Source organism: Cavia porcellus, unplaced genomic scaffold (assembly GCF_034190915.1).
Source record: "Cavia porcellus strain 051 isolate PalLab524CR breed Dunkin Hartley unplaced genomic scaffold, mCavPor4.1 scaffold_13, whole genome shotgun sequence".
In the NCBI taxonomy this organism is placed as follows: Eukaryota; Metazoa; Chordata; class Mammalia; order Rodentia; family Caviidae; genus Cavia; species Cavia porcellus.
In genome coordinates, this window is record NW_026947496.1 from 13,555,052 (window position 1) to 13,573,989 (window position 18,938).

The 18,938-nt window shown below is 40.9% G+C and overlaps 1 long non-coding RNA gene across 3 annotated transcripts in view; it reads left to right on the forward strand.

Annotated features, from left to right (window-relative positions):
* Positions 1–18,938, forward strand: part of LOC134478492 (uncharacterized) — a 95,963-nt gene that overhangs the window by 2,598 nt on the left and 74,427 nt on the right. The window lies entirely within an intron of this gene.

Consider the following 18,938-nt stretch of genomic DNA (forward strand, 5'->3'; position numbering starts at 1 on the left):
TCTGAACCCATAACCAGAAATGTCCAAATGAGTAAGTCCTCTGCAAAGCTCCCACTGGCACAGGAAAAAAAAATAACCAAAAGTAGAAACCTTTAAGTACTGAGCTGCTTAAAATATCATTCTGCTTATTGTAATTTGATGTGTGAAATTCTGGCAGCCATTAAAAATTCAGATCCCATTCCTAAGGGGTTCCCATCTCGGGCCTGTTCCTATGATTTACTCTGAGCCTTTCTCCACTTACGGATGCTTGAGACCATTAGGTAAAATGCACATATCTGCACAGAGATGAAGTGTTTATCGTCATTAACTCCATGCCTCCTTCGCCAGCCCTGACGTGTCCTAATGTTCTCAGTGCTTCGGGAGCACCCACCCCTCCTGTCTCCTTCCTTGTCCCTCTGGTTCTCTTTTCCTCTCCTCTCTGGCAGCCCCATCCTATCTCAGAATTTCAAAGTGTCTCTCGCATCGCATCAATCACTGAGGTATCTCTGGTAGCGAGGAAGGTGGAGGTGGTTGGAGAGACAGCAGAATCATTACCCCAACACCTTGAGGCTCCCTGAAACCCTCTCCTCGGGCTCCTCTGGAAACAGTCCTGTGTGGGGTGGCAGTGCGGGCACTGGGCGTGGTCCCTTTTCCCAGGGAAGAAGGAAAAGCTCTGCTTTTGGCCTCAGAAAGCTCCCACATTTCTGCTCTCCACATTGGGGGCTGCTATCCAAGGTGAAGAGTTGGGAAACCAGCTTCTGGCCTGGTGAGGCTGCATTTTTCTCATGGTTGGATCAAGGGAGCATGGGATTCTCCTCTCTAATTATACGCTCTACATTGAGCTCTTTGAACTGATTGACAGGATGACCATGGGCAAGACCTTTCCCCTTTCGAGGTTTTTCTCCTCCTTCTCAGTTTCTGGTTCTTTGACCAGGGCACGTTTAACAACAGATACGAACATGCTCTAAAAAGGTATAAAATAATGAAAGGAAAATGCATTATCGTGAATCCAACAGAACACTGCTAATGCCTCCTCCCAATTCTCACTGTTGTGCTTTAAAATTACAGTTGCAATCAGAGTGAATATTAACTTCCATAGATTGCCTTTTTCGATAAGCATTTTCCTGTGTTGCTAAATAATCTCTATAACCATGATTTTAATGGCTTTATAATATCAAGACATATTTCTTGGTCTCTTCCATTTATTCCGCCAAGAAAAAGATACTCGAATTGAGACACAATGAAATCTATTGAAAAATTCTTCCAGAATTTCCTCTTGCTCTTTGAACTCTTTTTTTTAGACTAGCATTAGCTCTGTGCCTTACAGGAAAACAAAAACAAGCTACCAAACAAAAGACTGGTAGACTGATGCATAAGTGCCTTTCTGGCAAGTACAAGGTCAAGTTTGATCTCCGGTACCAAAAAAAAAAAAGTGACAAAAAATTAGCTTGTTTATATACTTTAAGTAAAAACACTTGGTTCTTGAAGCTCTTAGATTAAGATAGTCTAGGAGCAGCCTAAGGTTTTATTCCAAAGGTTTGGTAGTAAATTCTCCCTCTGGAAGTCAACTCTCCCGAAATCCATGGGAGATTTTGCTGGGACATGGAAACTGACATCAGATCTACTTAGAATTTTCTAATGAAAGGACTGTAGATATCCCAGCGTGACAAGAAGGAGAACTTGTGGGAAGAGGTACATTGCATTTTCTGGCCCCCGCTTCCCTGGGGAAATAGAGTCATGGGTTTGTTTGATGACCTCTCTTCTGGTCATAGAGGAAGCAGGTGATAGGGTGATGGGAAACGTCTCCCCCAAGATCCTTTCTCTGTTGGGGACCTCAGGATAGGCCGACATCTCAGGGTCTTAGTCTCTGGTGCTACTGCACTGCATTATATAGAAATACTCAGAAGAAAAGAAGCAACACTTTATTTTCATTAAAAGTAAACCCAAATGATCATTTCAGAAATGTTTTTTAATGAGTGACCTTATTTTTGGGTCACTCTTTCTTAGCAAGTGAGTTCATCGTGGCTGCCCCCATTATCAACGCACATGCTTCTTTAATCACCCAAGTATAGCTATTGCTTCTCTGTATTTTTATCCAAATCACAAAGCTCTGATTTTTAGCTCTCACAGCCGACACGCACGGTCCTTCATTAATTCCGTCACACATGGTTTTCACAGTGATCTGTTTCGTCGTTTCCCTACTATGCTTTCTCACTTCACGCAGTTGTAACTTGCTGGCGAGATATTCAGGGTCACTGCAGTAGGTGATGGATCCATGTTCCTCCCTCTCCTCACTGCCCACTGTGCTGTCTCATGATCACTCAGTTCGTTCTGATCACTGCACCGAAGTCATCTTGCTCCTGTGTCCATCTGGCCGTGTCATTCATCTGCTCAAAGACCACATTGCTTCTCAATAAGGTCTAGGATTCTTGGCAGGGAAGACCCAGTCCTGCATAATCTGCTGTTCCATTCCTATCCCATGTTGATCCTTACTCCGGATCTACCAGAATGAAACACTGATGGTGTCTAGGAAGATCTAGTCTCATCCCCCCCCAAAATCCCTGGGCAGTTCTGATGTGTGGGATCCACTGTAATCATCCAGAAATGACTACTTCAGAAACTCAGTGGGGTGCTGTTTGTGTCAGATCTCCACAAAGGGTGCACCATACTATTTCAGGTCCTGGGCTGGGTCTAAGACAGAGTTCTGATATGGTTACTTCTGTATGAAAGACTTTGTTTATAAACTGTAAGGTATTAATGCTATATACCGAAAAGAACCACTTTAAAATATTAATGTAACGTTGGCGCTCTCAAAGGCTGAGATGATTGATTTTTAAAATTCTTCATTCCTCCTCCCTTTCATCCAAATTTCTGAATTAACAGATATTACTTTCAGCGTCAGGAAAATATATAAACTTACTTTTATGATTGATGTTGTTAGGATTAGAACAGAAAGAGCCGTGAGATTTATAGAGAAGTAGGCACAGGATGGGGGAGAGAGGTGGGGAGAGAAAAAGGGAAAAGGAAGAATAAAGAGAAACAAGAAAACAGGAGGATGCCAGGGCAGTAAGGAAAGGACACATGTTGTTTAAAGTCCGAGGACCCCTTTTTTTGGTGACACTAAGATTCCTTGTTCAAATGGAGACTTCTGATTGTCTGAGCAGCCTAGTATTCGGTCAAGAAGACTCTAAGAAAAAAATTGCAGTTACAATTTAGTATTCTTTACCATAATCCGTGGGAACAATGGCTTCTCCTCACCATGAGTCCTAGGCCAGCTTTGAGTCATTTACATATTGATAAATGAGACACTAGATGTCGAAACTCCAGTGTCTTAGGGAAATTGTCTCCTCATGGCCCCCGTGCCGTGCTGTGCTGTCTGGAGTCCTTTCCAGTCAGTCAGGGGGATGTGCAGCCCCACCCTAGGGCCCCGGGATGTCCCTTGGTCCCCAAGGTGAGTCCAGCGCTGTCCTGGAGAGGGACTCCCACCTTCACTGTTGCATTGGCCGCCCGAGGAGGCGGTGAGCAGGATGGAGGCAAGGACTCCCCGATCTATAATGACTGAATTTAAAATGGAATGAGTTAGATAGTTATTATCAGTGTAATTATTCATAAATGTGCCTAATTATTCATAATTATTCAGAAACATATTACTTCCCCTGATTGCCGTGAGTGATCTCGGAGGCCAATTACCATTGGATCCTGGTCACAGGATTCAGGGGCGGTTTCCCTTTTCTGTGTCAGTGAATCCAGAGCTTGGTCCGCGGCCGACAGCACTGGGAGCCCTTTGCATCGCGGGGCCCTTTAAATACACACAAGAAACGCAGAGCAGGAAACCCAGCTGATTTCAAAGCCCTTTCCGGTCCCAGGCTCCTCTAAGTTGGGTTCAGGCTGCTCCTTCGAGGGCGCATGCTGCTCCTGTTTAATTAGGACTCGCTTGTTGTCACTTTTGCATTTGATATCTTAATAGCAAAGGCGAGTACTTGTAGGAAAACAGGCGAGCGGGGAAGGACCCGCGTGCAAGCTGAGACCTGGCGTCCTCGGGTGCCCTGCTGAGCGCAGCCGGCGTCGCCAGAGCCTGGCCCTGCAGGCCGCTGGAGCTCCATTCTCCAGGAGGAAGCTGCAGTTCGCTGCCTCTTGCCTCTGAGCATCGCTGCACAGTAGTGCGGCCTCAGAGAGCCCTCCCTGCCTCTCCAGATCGGTTTCCTTCTGGGCTCGAGGTTGGCAAAGCCAGGTTTCTCCCTGGCTCTTTCTGCGGAGGGTCTGGGCAATGCGCGGGCTTCCTTGATGGAGCCCACGCTCAATTTCTCTTTTTCTTTCTCCCTCTCCCTGGAAAACATTATAGGAATTACCATATTGTGGGGCGGCATTATCAAGTGCAAATTAGCATATAGATTAGTTCTGGGGGGCAGGGCGGTGAGGTGAGTTAAGATCTTTAAAATCATGTATAGTTATGCTACACGGAAAGGCAGGTGGAAATATCCCGGGTCCTGGTAGACTTAACCCTGCGTGTTCGCCAGCGGACTCAGGGAATAAGGGCACCAGGGTTCCCACTGCAGCCAAGGGGGCAGAGCTCTAGGAATTAAACATCGCTAAGGAAGGTGCAGGTTTCTTCTGTGTGTTTTCGATGTTTTTTTCTTATTCCTGGATAAAGAACCCTTAATTTGGTTATTAAGAATTCCTACAGTTAACTGGAATCTCCAAGTTCAGGTTTTACGTTTGGTCCAAGAAATAAAAACAGTTAAAGTTTTACTGACAGGGTAAAAAGGAAGAACAGTGTAACTTAAAATTGATAATTTTTTTTTTTTTTTGTCTGAAAGATGTCAAAAAACAGGATGCAAAAAGGAGACGAGTTCATTCACTATCTTCCAACAAAATAGTATAAAACAAGATTTATTGAAGAATAAGCATATGAAACACTTATGTTTGCTTTCTGGGATCTTTCATAATACAGGAGATTAGTCTAGAAACAGTCTCTCAGTCAAGTACTTATTAAGTGCATAGTATGTGACCAATACTGTGAACGAAACAAAATATAAGATATGGCCTTTCATCAAAGTCCCTGAATACAGCCTTTTGAAGAAATGGGACAGGTTCTGCCCACAATTACTTTAGGAAAAAGTTCAAGGAGAGGGAAAACACTGAGTCCTAGAATGGCCAAAATAATTTTAACTGGATTTGGATTTGGCCCTACCAGGCAGAGTATGAATGTTTATGAGAACATTGCACACCAGGATGGTGACCCCCAGGATTCAGGGGTCAAAGTCATTGTGGAACGAGTGGCTTCATGAAGAGACCAGGTTGGCAGAACAGAGGGATCACGCGGGGTTGTGGAAGGCCAGCATGAAATGGGGGCAATAATATCTAAGACAGATACCTTCACCTATTTCAATTGGAAACAACCCGAGTGATTACAGTTAGCCTTTACCTTACATGGTCCTGGTATGAGAAGGCATTTTCCTTGTATGGACGTGATCTGACAATTGGCAGGCTGTGATTGGCTGGAGCTTGACGGCTGTGATTGGCTGAGAGTGTATTCTTGTAAGAATACACTCTTTAATTTGCGGTTTGTTTACATGTTCATTTAGGTTACAGTTCACTGCCTAAGGAGGTGGCTTTAGGCCACATTTTATTAACCAACTATAGAAACATCTGCCAGTTTAATGCAGGACAAGGACCTTTGGTTCTTGACTCCTCTATGGTGATCAGTTTCATGCTTTATTCATGTGCTGTATCTGACACCAAAAGACAACTGTGATCAGACAGGTGTGCACTTGATTGGGAGTCAGAACATGTCCTTCTGTGTGTGACCATGAAACGGAGCAAGCCATAATCCCTCTGAGCCTGATTCTCATCATAAGCAAAATATGCATCATAAATCACATCTTACACATATAATAGGATCATACAAACTTCTTTTAAGCATCAAATAAATTACTTCATGCTAAAATATTCTGGAAAGAAAGCTTTTCAACTTAGCTGTGCTATTATTGAACATACATCATCATGTCTGTACTTGAGGCTTATCGTTCTATGGAACAGTAAATCCTCAAAGGCATTCCTGAGATAGATGCAAGCAGATATTTTAAAAATCCTTTTACTTGCTTGCAACTGGAATCAGGGTAGTCCAAAGCCAGGAGGGCTTGTCTTCCCTTCTGATACTATGTGATAATTGAGGTTGTTGGTTCACAAACAGACAACCTTCAACACAAGAAGCAAGAAATAGAGACCTACGAACTTCTTCCCAGCATTCTTTCACTGGAATAATATTTAATGCTGGGGACAGAGATAGGAAAGATTCTGAGGTTAGACAAGCAGAGCAAACAAGATAAACAAGTCGTATCACACCCAGGTTTGTGGGCTGTTGAGATTCTTTGGAAGAGAGTTAGGAGACGCTCTAGGTGAGGAGTTTTGGGTGTTACTGCCGACATGAATGTGTCGCTGTGCTGGGGATGGTGTGGCTGGAAATACAGCTGGAGCTTATTTTACAATCTTATTTGGGGACTCTGGTCTGGACCTTTTTACTTTATTTCCCTCGTTCCTCATTGGCCTAATTCATCACTGGCCATAATCAACCAACTTAATGACTGTTTGGGACTTTTTCTTTTGGTGCTTATTTTATTTTGGGGGGTATAGCATTATTAAAATGTTACTAGGTGTAATATCTTATATAGGGGGAAATAAACTATCCTTTTGAAAGGGACTCAATAAGACATTCTCATTACAATTTTAAAAGTAGTTTAATAATATGAAAGATTTGAGGATTCTGTTTCATACATCCTAGTTGAGTCACTTGTCTTCCATCTGTAATCAGATGGGAAGGACAATCTTCTGGTCACATTTCTGTGCATTGCCATGTCTCTAATCTGGAAAGTAATGGCTCATATTAGTGAGATTATACTGGGGGTGTTGATTTCATTTTTTTCCTCTTTTGGGTTAGGGTTTCACTCTGTTGCCCAGGCTGGTCTCAGAATCCTGGGCTCAAGCAGTCTTCCTGTCTCAGCCTTCTGCATGACTAAGACTGTAGCCTGTGTCTTAGTGCCTGGGTCCATCTCACTTGATTCTCTCATTAGTTTGTTTCTGGAGGCAGCAGGTCTTTCTCATCACTTTACAGAGACAGGTGACCTGGCCAACATGTTAGAGTGAGGAAGTGGAGAGAGCAGGATTTTAAGCCCATCCTGTTTCCAAACCTAGAGGTATAAATTTGCAGGATTCTGATACTTTCCCCCCAGCAACTGACTCGAGGATCATGATAGCTCACCACAGAACAATGTTTTTTTTTCAAACAGGAAAATTGGGTGATATGAGACAGGATCCATAAAATTCTCTCTGGCTTTGATTAACAAGGAATTAGTCTCAAAGTGTCTAACTCCTATGGTGGATGGGGTTCAATATTGGGCTGGGAAGGGAGCAGAGAATTTTGCATGGTGATCACTGAAATAAAGGATGAGCTTTGTTTTTATGAACAACTAACTGGCCACCAAGCACTGAGAGTGAGCATTTAAAGGAGGAGCTTTAGGAGGAAGTAAATACGTTTTAAAAAGCGAAAGCAGAAATAAGGACACAGAAGATAAATGAGAGAGGCAAAGGAATTAGCATTGAGAAGCTTGCAATGGCAGCCCTGGGCGCTCTGGGGAGAAGAGAGCACAGGCGGCACCTTTCCTGTGGGGTGAAAGCCGCCCCTCCGCTGAAGGGTGTGAGGTTTCTCCTCTCGGCCTCACTAACTCAGATTTTAAGGGCCCTCAAATCAAGAGCAAATTAGGGGGACTCATGCCAGGTGACAATGGCTATCAGCTTCTTCGCATAATTTTTAGCAAATACACTCTATTTTGTTAAAATAATGGTTTAATTATTTACTGAAATAAATTTTCTTTTAAGTTCAGAAGATCTAGCCTAGAGTCTATCAGTTAGTTTTGTGGCAGGGATCAGGTGTCATTTTTTGCCTCCTCCTCCATACAGGTGATTGTGTTTAACATTCGTCACTGCGGGTTTTTGTTATAATTTCATTTCTCCACAGCAGACGCCTCCCTACTTAGCATGGCTGCTGTGGGTGAGGAGTTCTCCTGATGTGCTCCGGAGGATTCTCACTGTAAGCTTTTGCCATGTTCCTGTTCCTTTTGCCCAGGGTCCCTGAACCCCGGGATCAGTTTGAAAATCAGATGCACAAAGAGACAGTGGGGGAGGGGCACGTGAAGAGGGTGAAGGTGTGTTATGTGGGTGCGCTGCCTCCCCGTGAGGAGTGTAGTCACCAAGTACTGCAGACATGGCAAATAAAAATAAAAATAAAGAGACAAATCTGCAGAGCGTGTTTTGCTGGTCTGGAGTAGCACCTGGGAATATGTATTTTTCCAGTGCTCTTTTGATAATGGTACACAGACTGTTAGATAGCCATTCTTGATGATATTATTGATATGCAGTGATGTACACAGGAATAGAGCAGTGGCCCTTTTGTGATGCAAATAAACAGTGCTTGCAATTTTCTAGTACCCTAATTTCTACCTGATGGTCCAAATGTATGTATATATGTATAGCATGAATAATATATGAATGACACAAATCTACAGACTTCCTTAGGAAAACTTCTTACCCTAGTAAGGCAGTGTGAAAGCGTCTTACCCTCATATTGACAGTAAACTTCCCTTTATCCTGATGAATTCACTTATAATTTTACAGAAGTTATCACATGATAGTTATTCATGTTGGCATATAATAAATACAGTGAGAAACAGCTACAAATTCTATGTGGTTTAAGAATCTTTATTTCCCCATCATAGTACTTTGGGTGACATCTTCTTTTTCTTTTAAGATATTTTGTTATGTTTAATGTCACACAGACACCAAAGTAGAGAGAATTTGTGTCCTTAAGCCCTTGTTTACATACTAATCATTCGCTTCCCATAATAGTCAACATTTTGTTCGTCTCATGTCTGGTATTTTTCCTCATCCTGTATCTTCCTGTGGAGATGAACTGAACTCTGTAATTCTTTTACTTTCTTTTAAAAAGCCTAATAATTGCTTGATATTACATTGCCAACAAACCTCACTCATCCCTCCACGGAAGAGGCAGGCTGTAATTCTGTCTCCAGTTTGCAAGGTTTCCTGCTAAACCTAAACCCTTAAGCTATGTTCCTGCAGACTGGGACATTAGCGAGATCTCTCAATTGAATTACAGAATTGCATTCCACCAAGGATTCAGTTTTGTAGAGTACTTAACATTGAACTACATGAGGAGGCACAAGAGTAATGGGTCTTTTTAGTAATATCATCTTTTTTTCCTTCTTTAAATCAAAAGCAGTATTACAAGACATTTAGTTATGTGGCATGAATGGAGCTGTAAGTATACAGGGGCTGGCAACAGCTCCCAAATTAAAGCATTTCTGTCATCTCCTGAAGGTTTATTCTTTTCCTTATAGTTGTTAATATGAATAATTTAAAAATCTGACTCCTTTTCCATGATTTGAAACTTTTTTGAGGGTATAGATTCAACAATTTCCTCTGTCCTGAAACGTGAAACACAAGAAATTACCTGTTTCTTCCCTCTGCCAGTGACCTATTTGGGGAACTTTTGGACACAGTTCCTGTGCAGCTGGGTGCTTTGTCCTCCATCTCTGCAGCTAGGAGATGGCCTGTACTCTCTCCTGGATGTGACTCTGGCAGCATGATAAAAAGATGGTCCAAGAGAATCTCTCATCCTCAGTGTTGTAACTTGGCTCTGGAATGTCAAAGACTCGTGTATTAGACTTGTCGCCAGCCTATGGCACTATTGGGAGGTGGCAGAACCTTTAGAGGTGAAACTTAGGGAGCAGAAGTGAGGTCACTGGGCGCATGGCCTTGACAGGGATTGAGGCCCCCAGTCCCAACATCTCTCTGTGCTTGATTATATTGGTGGTTATGCAAATATCTTGTGTTAGCAAGTTTCTGGGATTCTGGGGTGCTGTTTCTAGAGACGGTTTTTAGGTTTTGATTATCTTAAGGAAAGAATTGGTCAAAGAAGCACAAAAGATAGTGAGGTTTTACATTTAGTAAAGGGAAGAAAAGAAATACACTCTGGAGAGTGAGTGTGGGACTATTAAAGTTTGGAAAAGAATTATGCTCTACAGAGTGAAAGTGGGTGGTGCATAGGTACACAGTGGCCAGGAGTTTAATGGTGGATGTCTTTCATGTCTCCCATTTTCTGGCTGACGACAGGGCTAGGCTGGCCTATCAAAAACCTGCCTGATCTTTCCTGAGAACAACTGAAGGTAGGACTCTCTGATTGGTCCCAGGCACAGGGCTTGTAACTTTTTTGAGCATGTCCTGGATCTCCATGACCACAGGTCATGCCCACTTGCCCAGCTGGTTTGTCATATCCTAATCTCCCACCTCATTTCTGTGGGATAGTTTAAGGAAAAAAAAGGAAATTGTTAATCAGGAAAGAAATAAAACCTGCAATTCTGTTCAAGTTTAAAAGTAAGATCTGGAAAGAGAAACATTCTCAATCATGTCCAAGCTTTTTTCAAAAATATTTAAATTTTTAAAATTTGTTTCTAAGCAATTTTAGAAGTGACAGAAAATTTAACAAGTCACCACATATCTCCTCACTATACTAGATTTTTTTAATTTGAGATTTTAAAAGATCCTACAGGCTCTGTCAAGCTTCTATACCTACTTTGCCTTCCTGGACCAATGCCAGCCTGGTTCAGGACATCAGAAGGAAGGAAAGAACTTGGCTGTTCCCAGTGAAGACTAAGGAACTCTCAGCACTAGGGGTACTGCAGAACCACACAGTCAGAAAGTGTACTTCAGCGAGATTGACCAAGGGACTCAAATGCACAGAAAATGTGGGAGCTACTGACTGAAGGATCTTGGTTGCCTGCAGATTGTTGGTGAGGTCTCAAGTAAGCCCTTTGACCTCAGAGGGCGGCTAGAACCACATACCTCCGCTGTTCCCTGCAGTAGAGAGTGAGAGTATCTTCTTGTCTCTGTCTCTAAGGGTCTCTTCCAGCAAAATGAGACCACGATCAGAGTTTCCACTGAAAGTTTTTAATTCCATTTTAGTAGCATAGGTAGTATTCCAGGATTCCTTTCCTCATCATGATAAAGCATCTGCTTTTCTTCTTTAATCTGAGTTTTAAGTCATCTCCCACCCTGTTGCAGGGAGCAGGCTGAAGTGCATGGATACAAGTAGAATCTCAGAAAAGTGCAATAATTGGAAGTCCTTCCTGGAAGGCTCCAGTTAGCCAAGATTGGAGCCTGCAGGAGGGTGTCTTCTCTTTCTGCCCTACAAGGCTCAGTGCTGAGACACTGTGCTCATGCTGACTGCTATGAGTGTGCCGGGTCCCCGAACACCTATCCTGAGCAGTCTTTCAGTCCGTGCTTTTTTTTTTTTTTTTAATAGGTCCACATGTCAGAGCAGAAGAGACTCCATAGGTTGCTGTCACTGGATAAACCACTAGAATAAGAAATATTGATTGCCTTGATTACTTTTCTCATTGCTGAGACAAACTACCTGACACCCAAAGTTAAGGAAGGAAAAGTTTATTTAGCTCCTAGTTTGTGGAGGTTTCAGTCCATAATCAGTTGGTTCCAAGGCAGATTGGCACATGGTACAGGGCAACAGTTCATGGCAGCAGAAAACAGCACAAGCAACAAGAGCAAAAGGAGAGCGGCACAGAGAGAAGACTGTATCTGTTCCTTATATTGTATGTAGGGCACACCCACTTGGGTGTGGGACCCACACTCATAATCCCAGCATCGGACCATGAGCCAGTCACAAACTCTAGAAGCCCACCCCATGATTGCATGAGGCTATGGGGGGACAAACTACTCAAACCATAACACTGGTACTCTAGTGTTTCCCCATGAGTGATATGAGAAGACATCTTTAACTTCATGCAGGAAAAGGAATCCTGGAGAAAATGAGTTTGTATCAACCATGAGATTATTTCCATCATATATTTTTCTTTTTAATTAATATTTCATGACTGGTTAACTAGCAGTCTGTTGTCTTTCTAATAAAGAAAAAAGTATTATAACCAATAAAATTTATTCATTGCTCTCATTTTAAAGTCTTAATTAAGGACCCATCCCTTGTGAAATTCTTTTTAAAAATGTCATCTGAAGTATGTAACAAAGAAGGAAAGAAGCCTACCTGTCTGTTAAAAAAAGAAACATACCTTCTCATGGTTAGTCCTTTGAATATCTTGGATGCATTTCTAACTCTATGCTATAATTAGTTTATTATGAGAGAGATAAAAATACAAGTCAATAAGAAAAAATGTGGAGGTTGTTCACTCAGTTCACTCAGTAGATTTTGAATATAGTATGTGTATGGATAAAATCATTCTTAAATGAAAGGAATTCAGAAATGCTTGCTTATGTAACTCAGTTGAGAGATACAAGGTTTCTCAGACATCAAGTAACACTCAAGTTTTCCCTTAGATATAGAACACATTGGCAAAAAAGGGTTGTGCTAGGGATCAATTTAAGGAGTAAATTACACATAGTCATGCAGCATTTCATGATACGCTCTATGAAATGCATTTGGAGGTGACTTTATTCTTGTACAGATATCAGAGTGTACTCCCAGAAAGAGAGATTAGAAACATCACCAGGCCTTACCACTGGGATCCACTGACGGGAATGTTGTGATGTGACACACAACTGTGTTTCTAAGGCTGTTACTCTCGTTTTTTACTGGAAGCTTAAGCTGTGGGTTTAGGAATTAGAATCTGTTAAGGAGATCTGTGTTGTTAAAGAGTCTCTGCATGACTGCTAGAGAAACTGCTCAAGGAGGACGTTAATAACACTTAGCCAGAGTAAGTCAACGCACTGTAAAGCAAAGGGTATGTTTAGACTACTTTGTCTGCTTAGAGCACTTGGTTCTACACATCTGGAACGATAGCCATTGTGTTAAGAGTTTAAACAATTTGCTCAAGGTGGCCCAGCTAGGGAGTGACAGGCCAGAGTGGAATTTACCTCATCTAGCTTGTGATTTTCAAAGTAAAGGAAGCGAAGTTCCCATTTGTACAGCTCATTTCATCAATAGACATTAAAAGTTCTGTGTAAAGTGCCAGTTAACTTACTGATTGCCAGTATTTAGTGAACTGGGGTGAATCCAAAATGCGTTGGATATACCCCAATAAACAAAAAGGGCACCTTTTCCAGTTAATTGAAGTTGGACATATTTACTTTTAGGGAGAAGGACTACTTTGAGGGCATTATGACAATCTCTGAATCTAAAGTGTACATGGAGAATCTTGTTAAACTATTTAAAATACTGATTTTCATTCTTTTGACAGTAAGATAATTTAATAACTTTTAGAAAACCTACCAAGATATTTACAATGTTCAAATTTCTGACCACATTGGATGTAAGTTTCCTTTGATCCTATCATATGCACTATTGTAGGTATTTATAAACTTACAGTAGTATAATTTGCAAATATGGAAAGCAAGTGTAGAAGAATAAGCACCAGTAATACTTGCTTGAGTTTTCTGAAAGGTAAAATTATTTCCTCAGTTTCTGTTTCCATGCAATGAGTAATCAGTGGGCTTGTTTTGGTATTTCTGTTCATTTGTATGCCTTGTTGACTAAAGGCTTAATCAAAAGGTAAAGTGAAATAGTAATACTAAATTAATGGTAAGGAAATACTAAAGTAGAGGAAGACCTATGTGTAGTTTCATATTTTTATGTTGCTAAATTAGTTTTGACAAATTTGGGGCATAAACAAAAACAAATAATAAGCCAAGCCCAGCAATTTCCAAAGATATTTTCTTTTTTTCTGGCATTGTGGGGTGGTGGTGGCCATGGTGCAATGGTCCATAACCTGATGGTCCAGCATGGACTGACATGCAGAATACTCATGAGGTGCCATTAGTCTGTCTGAAGATCAAAAATAATTTTTAAAGTTAAAATACTTAATCTCTTCTCATGGGTTTCTTGGATCATCTATACCCATGAACATTTACCATTAAATTATACCAGTAATATTTAATTATGTTCAGATACTACTGAGAACTATATCTAAGGATATGTAACATTCAGCTGGAGAACTGTGAGAAGCTGTTTAATAAGGTACATGAAAAGATTTAATCTCTAAAGACTCCTGGCTCATTTTTCCAATAAACACTGATAATCTGATGTTCAATCAAATGTTCTATTTATTCAGGTACATTTTAGCTATTTGGTAGCTTACAGTCAACAGTGACCATAAAATACTACTTCCAAGAGTTAATCTTGCATTTCTTAAACCTAGGTAAGATCTTACATTCTAGATGATGGTAACCATGTATGGATAATAAATCCATCAGACAATTCTAACTTGAAAATACAGTTTTGTATCATCACTGAGCTGGGTATAGGATTTTAAGACTTTCGTGCTGCTTTGTACTGTCTCATTAGGTGAGTGATATTATTATTGGTATTACTGAAAAGAAAATCCTCCATAAATGGTAATTTAGGTTTAGGTTTAGGGCATATCTTTTTTTCATTTTGGATAAAGGTTGCCTTTAAAGTCAGAGTCAAAATAATTTTAAATAGCTCAGCTCAGTTAACCTGATGAAGCAGTGTTCTGAAGCTGGCTTTATGAAACTGGATTTGAAATCACGTATTTTCCCAATCCCAGACAAATCCTAATTTTGTTCTGTATGAAACTTTTAGACATAAATTGCCATAACTTTGCACAAACCTTTGGCTCCAAACTATATTTCTATTCAACCTGCCTTATTCCCTAGGGTCTTGAGATTATGGAGACTTTTAAATAGGTTATAGTTTTAGAAGTAAAATTATACATTGAAATTCTATCCAAGTAGAAAATGAAACAGAGATTCTTTTAGATAAAAATAAGGTGCATTACTTTGATTGCTTAAAAGTATTAATTGTGAGTAATGATTCTTTTTTTGGGTGTAGGGATGTAAAATAAGAAATATGATTTATTTCTGGTGTTGAAACCTCAGTCTTCTTTATTCTGAGACAATTTCATCATCTTAAGTCAAAGACACAGGGTGTTGTTAATTTATTTCTAACAGAATAGTGCCGGTGAAATGCCCTATCAAGGGCATAATGCCCTATTTGTTGTAGGAAGTCCTTCCTTCCTTACCTGATTTTTGCATGAGACCAGATGATTTAACACTCTCATGAGTGACACCTACAGTCTTTGATGCGCATTCAGAAAGGGCTCATTTGGAGAAAACATCAAGTGGCTGAAAAGGAGCCAGGTTCCTTTTGAAATATAGATGCTTACCGGTGAAATATAGAATGATGCAGTTTCTTCCTCAGGGATGCAAGGTAAATCCAAAATATTCGGAGTCTAATTTGACTACACCCAGCCTCCTTAACACTGTCCTGGCATTACAGCCAGTGCAGAAGGTGCGTTACATCCCCGAAGACCACGTGGCTGCCTGAGAGCTGTGGAAGCTGCTCCTACTCAGCACCATGAGAGAAGATTATCATACATACAGCCAGCCCTGGAGGAGACCCGAATTCAAGATTCCAAGCATGGTTCTGCTGAATAGGTACCACTTTCATGCTGTTATAAATAAAGTAAAAAAATTATAAGTTGGACCACTATAAATTAGAAACTTTGTATGTTTCTCATCAAAACAGATCAAGAGGTCTCACTGGTGCCTGGATGAGAAGCAAACAGTGCTGGCTATCAGAACGCTCTGGTGTAATCTTTTATGAGCTATTGTATTGAACAGTGTGCCACAGTTTGCATTGATTTGTTTTTAGTTGAATAATGCCCTCCCGCTCCATATTTTGAAATCTTGTTCCCTCAACCTGCAGGATGTGACTTTGGTTGGAGATGAGGTCATTGCAGAAGTAATTAAACATGAGGTTATTAGGTTTAGGCCCTCATCTGATGTAACTGACGTTTTTATTAAGTGGGGAATTTTGGACCCAGAGACATGCACTTGGACAAATGCCCTACAATGTCTGCGATGGAAGAAAGAAGCTCAGGAGATGCGTGGAACAGATTCTGTCTCAGAAGAAACTAACCTTGCTGGCACCTTGATCTCAAACTCACAGCCTTCACAGCTTGTTGAGACAATACATTTCTATGTTTAAGTCACACAGTTTGTGATATTGTGTTCCCACAGCCCTAGGAAACCAATACATCCTTTAGGGTTAGCAATTCTCAAACCTTTCTATCATCTTCATAGGACTTGAGTTAGGATTGGTGGATAATGTACAGGATGTGCATTTGAACTTGAATTTTGGATAAAACATACATATTCTTCTTAGAACCAGTATGTCCTGGACATTGTGTGGGACACAGGAGGACTAAAAAAATTGTTCATTGCTCATTTGAAATTCAAATGTAACTGGATGGCTTGTGTTTTTATTTTTTAAATCTGACAAACCTATGTGGAGTCAACAAAGTATTATGAAACTGGGTGGCTTTAACGGCAGGAATCTCTTGTCTCCCAATTGTGGAGGTTAGATGTCTAGAGCAAGATGTCAGCAAATTGAGTCCTTTGTCATAGTTCTGCTCCTTCATCTGGTCTCAGGGTCCTTCCCAGTATCTGACATGGGTAAAACCCGGTGGAAATCTGTTAGATGGTGTTTAGTGAGGTTTATTCTGACTATATTTGCTTTATGTTAAGCTAATTTTGCAAGTAACTCACTACAAGACATTGTGCACATGATCTGACATATCTAGGGTTCACTTTTTATGTTTGTTAAATGAGAAAGCAGAAATAGATTCTTTCAAAGGCTTCATCCAGCCCCTTACGTCTATCATCTAAGGAAATGCTTCTTAAAGGAGCATTTAAGCAAGCCTAGTTTATCAAAGCAGTAGAAAGTACTTAGCTCTTTTTGATGGTTCAGTTAAAAAATATAAGCTGTCACTTCTGGGAAAGCTTTATTATCTCCACTTCTTTGCAGAGGCTGAAGTTTAATGTCATTAAGGCACCTCTTACTGAGCATTCCGTAATTTAGGAGGGTGTTGGTGATGTGATCACTGATTTGAGAAATGGTTCAAGTCTTACTGGGTCCTGGGATGAAGGCTGAGTGATTACTTCCTTACTGGGCTGTTCGTGTTGATGTTTGCTCTGCTAATTGTACTTAATTTACTGTGAAGTTTTCCCTTCTGCAACTCCTGTTGCTCTGAGTTGACTGTGCTACTAGGCAAAGCCCAGAATTTGGAGACTCTAAGTTGAGATCACATGTGATTTCCTAAAGGAGGAACCTTGAAATTACTTACAGGTAATTTTATCAGAGGAAATGGGCTGGAGTTCACCTTGGAGTTTTGCATTTTTCCCTCCATGTTGCTTCTTACTATGTAAATAATTTTACTCATCTCTGTGTGGAAACCCAAGAGTTGGCAGTGTTGCCAATGATTCTTAAGAACCAGGCCAGATTGCTACTCCTTTGGATGGTTCTAAAGGCTGCTTTTTGAGAGCATTTCATAAAAGCTATGCAAAGGCTGCACAAAAGCTCCGAGAGGTCCCTGCTCTTGGCAGAGGATTGTGTGCCCTTCAGGGTCTCTGACAGGGCCTGAGGAAGAGAAGCAGCCTGGGGCGGGCTCTTTCTCACTCTCTGTCTCTCTGTGTATCTGTCTGTCTCTGTCTCTCTGTCTCTCTCTGTCTCTCTGGCTCTCTCTCTCTAGTACTGTGGACTGAACCAAAAGCCATGTGTTTGAGTATTCTGTGAGTGTGGGGGTTATTTCAAGCCTGCTCTGACTAAAAGATATTTCCCTCAAAACCATATGCACACCTTTAATCCCTCATAACCCTAATACATCTTAATTTTTGATGTAAGATACCGAGATATCTAGAAGGTTCTGCTCACCTCCATGAGTCTTATCTATGATTTATGAGAAAGTTTTAATTTCCCCCTAATGGAGAGCATGGCCAACCTCTGTTAGTTATCTACCCGATATCAGTTCCATCTTTCTTTCTTTTTTTTTTTTTGTCTTTTTCCTTTTTATCGGTACTGGGGATTGAACTCACGACTGCCTGCTTGCAAGGCAGGCACTTATGCTGCTGAGCTAAATCCCCAGCCCCCAGTTCCATCTTTCTTTTTTTCTTTCAATTTTGTTTGTGCTGAAGTGTGAGCTCTTCTTGGGGATGACTCGAGGTGGGGCTAAGCAATTACAATCATCCTGCTTTCTGATTTCCAAGTTTCCTTTGCAGCCATCAGTGTCCATGTTTCCTAATTCTGGCCAATAAACAAAAGCAAATCTTTAGGAGGAACTCTTGGTAAAAGAAGATAACATTAAACATTATTTCTGGATGTGCCTATCAGGGTGTTTGCAGATGAGATTAACATTTGAATTGGTGAAGTCCATTAAGTAGATCACGCTCCCTAATGTGTGTGGGCATCACATGCTGTAATCTATTCAGGGCCTGACTACACCCTCAGGGGAACAAGGAGGAAGTTATTCTCCTTTTTATCTTGATTCCCTGCTTGAACTGTGACATTTCATCTCATCTTTTGTCTTTGGACTAAAGTTTATGCCATTAGCTTCCTTGGTTATCAGATCTTTGGATGCACCTTCCTGGGACTCCATCTTGCAGATGGCAAAAAATCATGGGACACTGTAGCATCTATGGTCAAGTGAGCCATTTCTTCATAATATTTTTCAATATATGTACATTTATGTGTGCATGTATGTTTTAACACATGTATATCTCTCTACACATATCTGTATCTTATCTAGATGTTATCTATCTACTTATCTATTTACTCTATCTATTCATGCATCCATCCATGCAACCATCCATCCTACGGTTATGTTTTTCTTGACTGGAACACCACACTTCCTATTCTGTCTCTTCCTACGTCTTCCTATCTCTGGCTGCGTGTGATGTCAGAAGCTGCAGAAGGTTCCAGGTCAACAGAACCCCCAGCCTCTGAACATTTTATTATATCTAGTCTCACTAAGTTTGTTTGTTTTCTTTACTTTGGGCTAAATCATAAAAGGGGCAATGCAGTTTCCCCTTATTAATGAACCCCATTATTGAAATAGAGGATGACT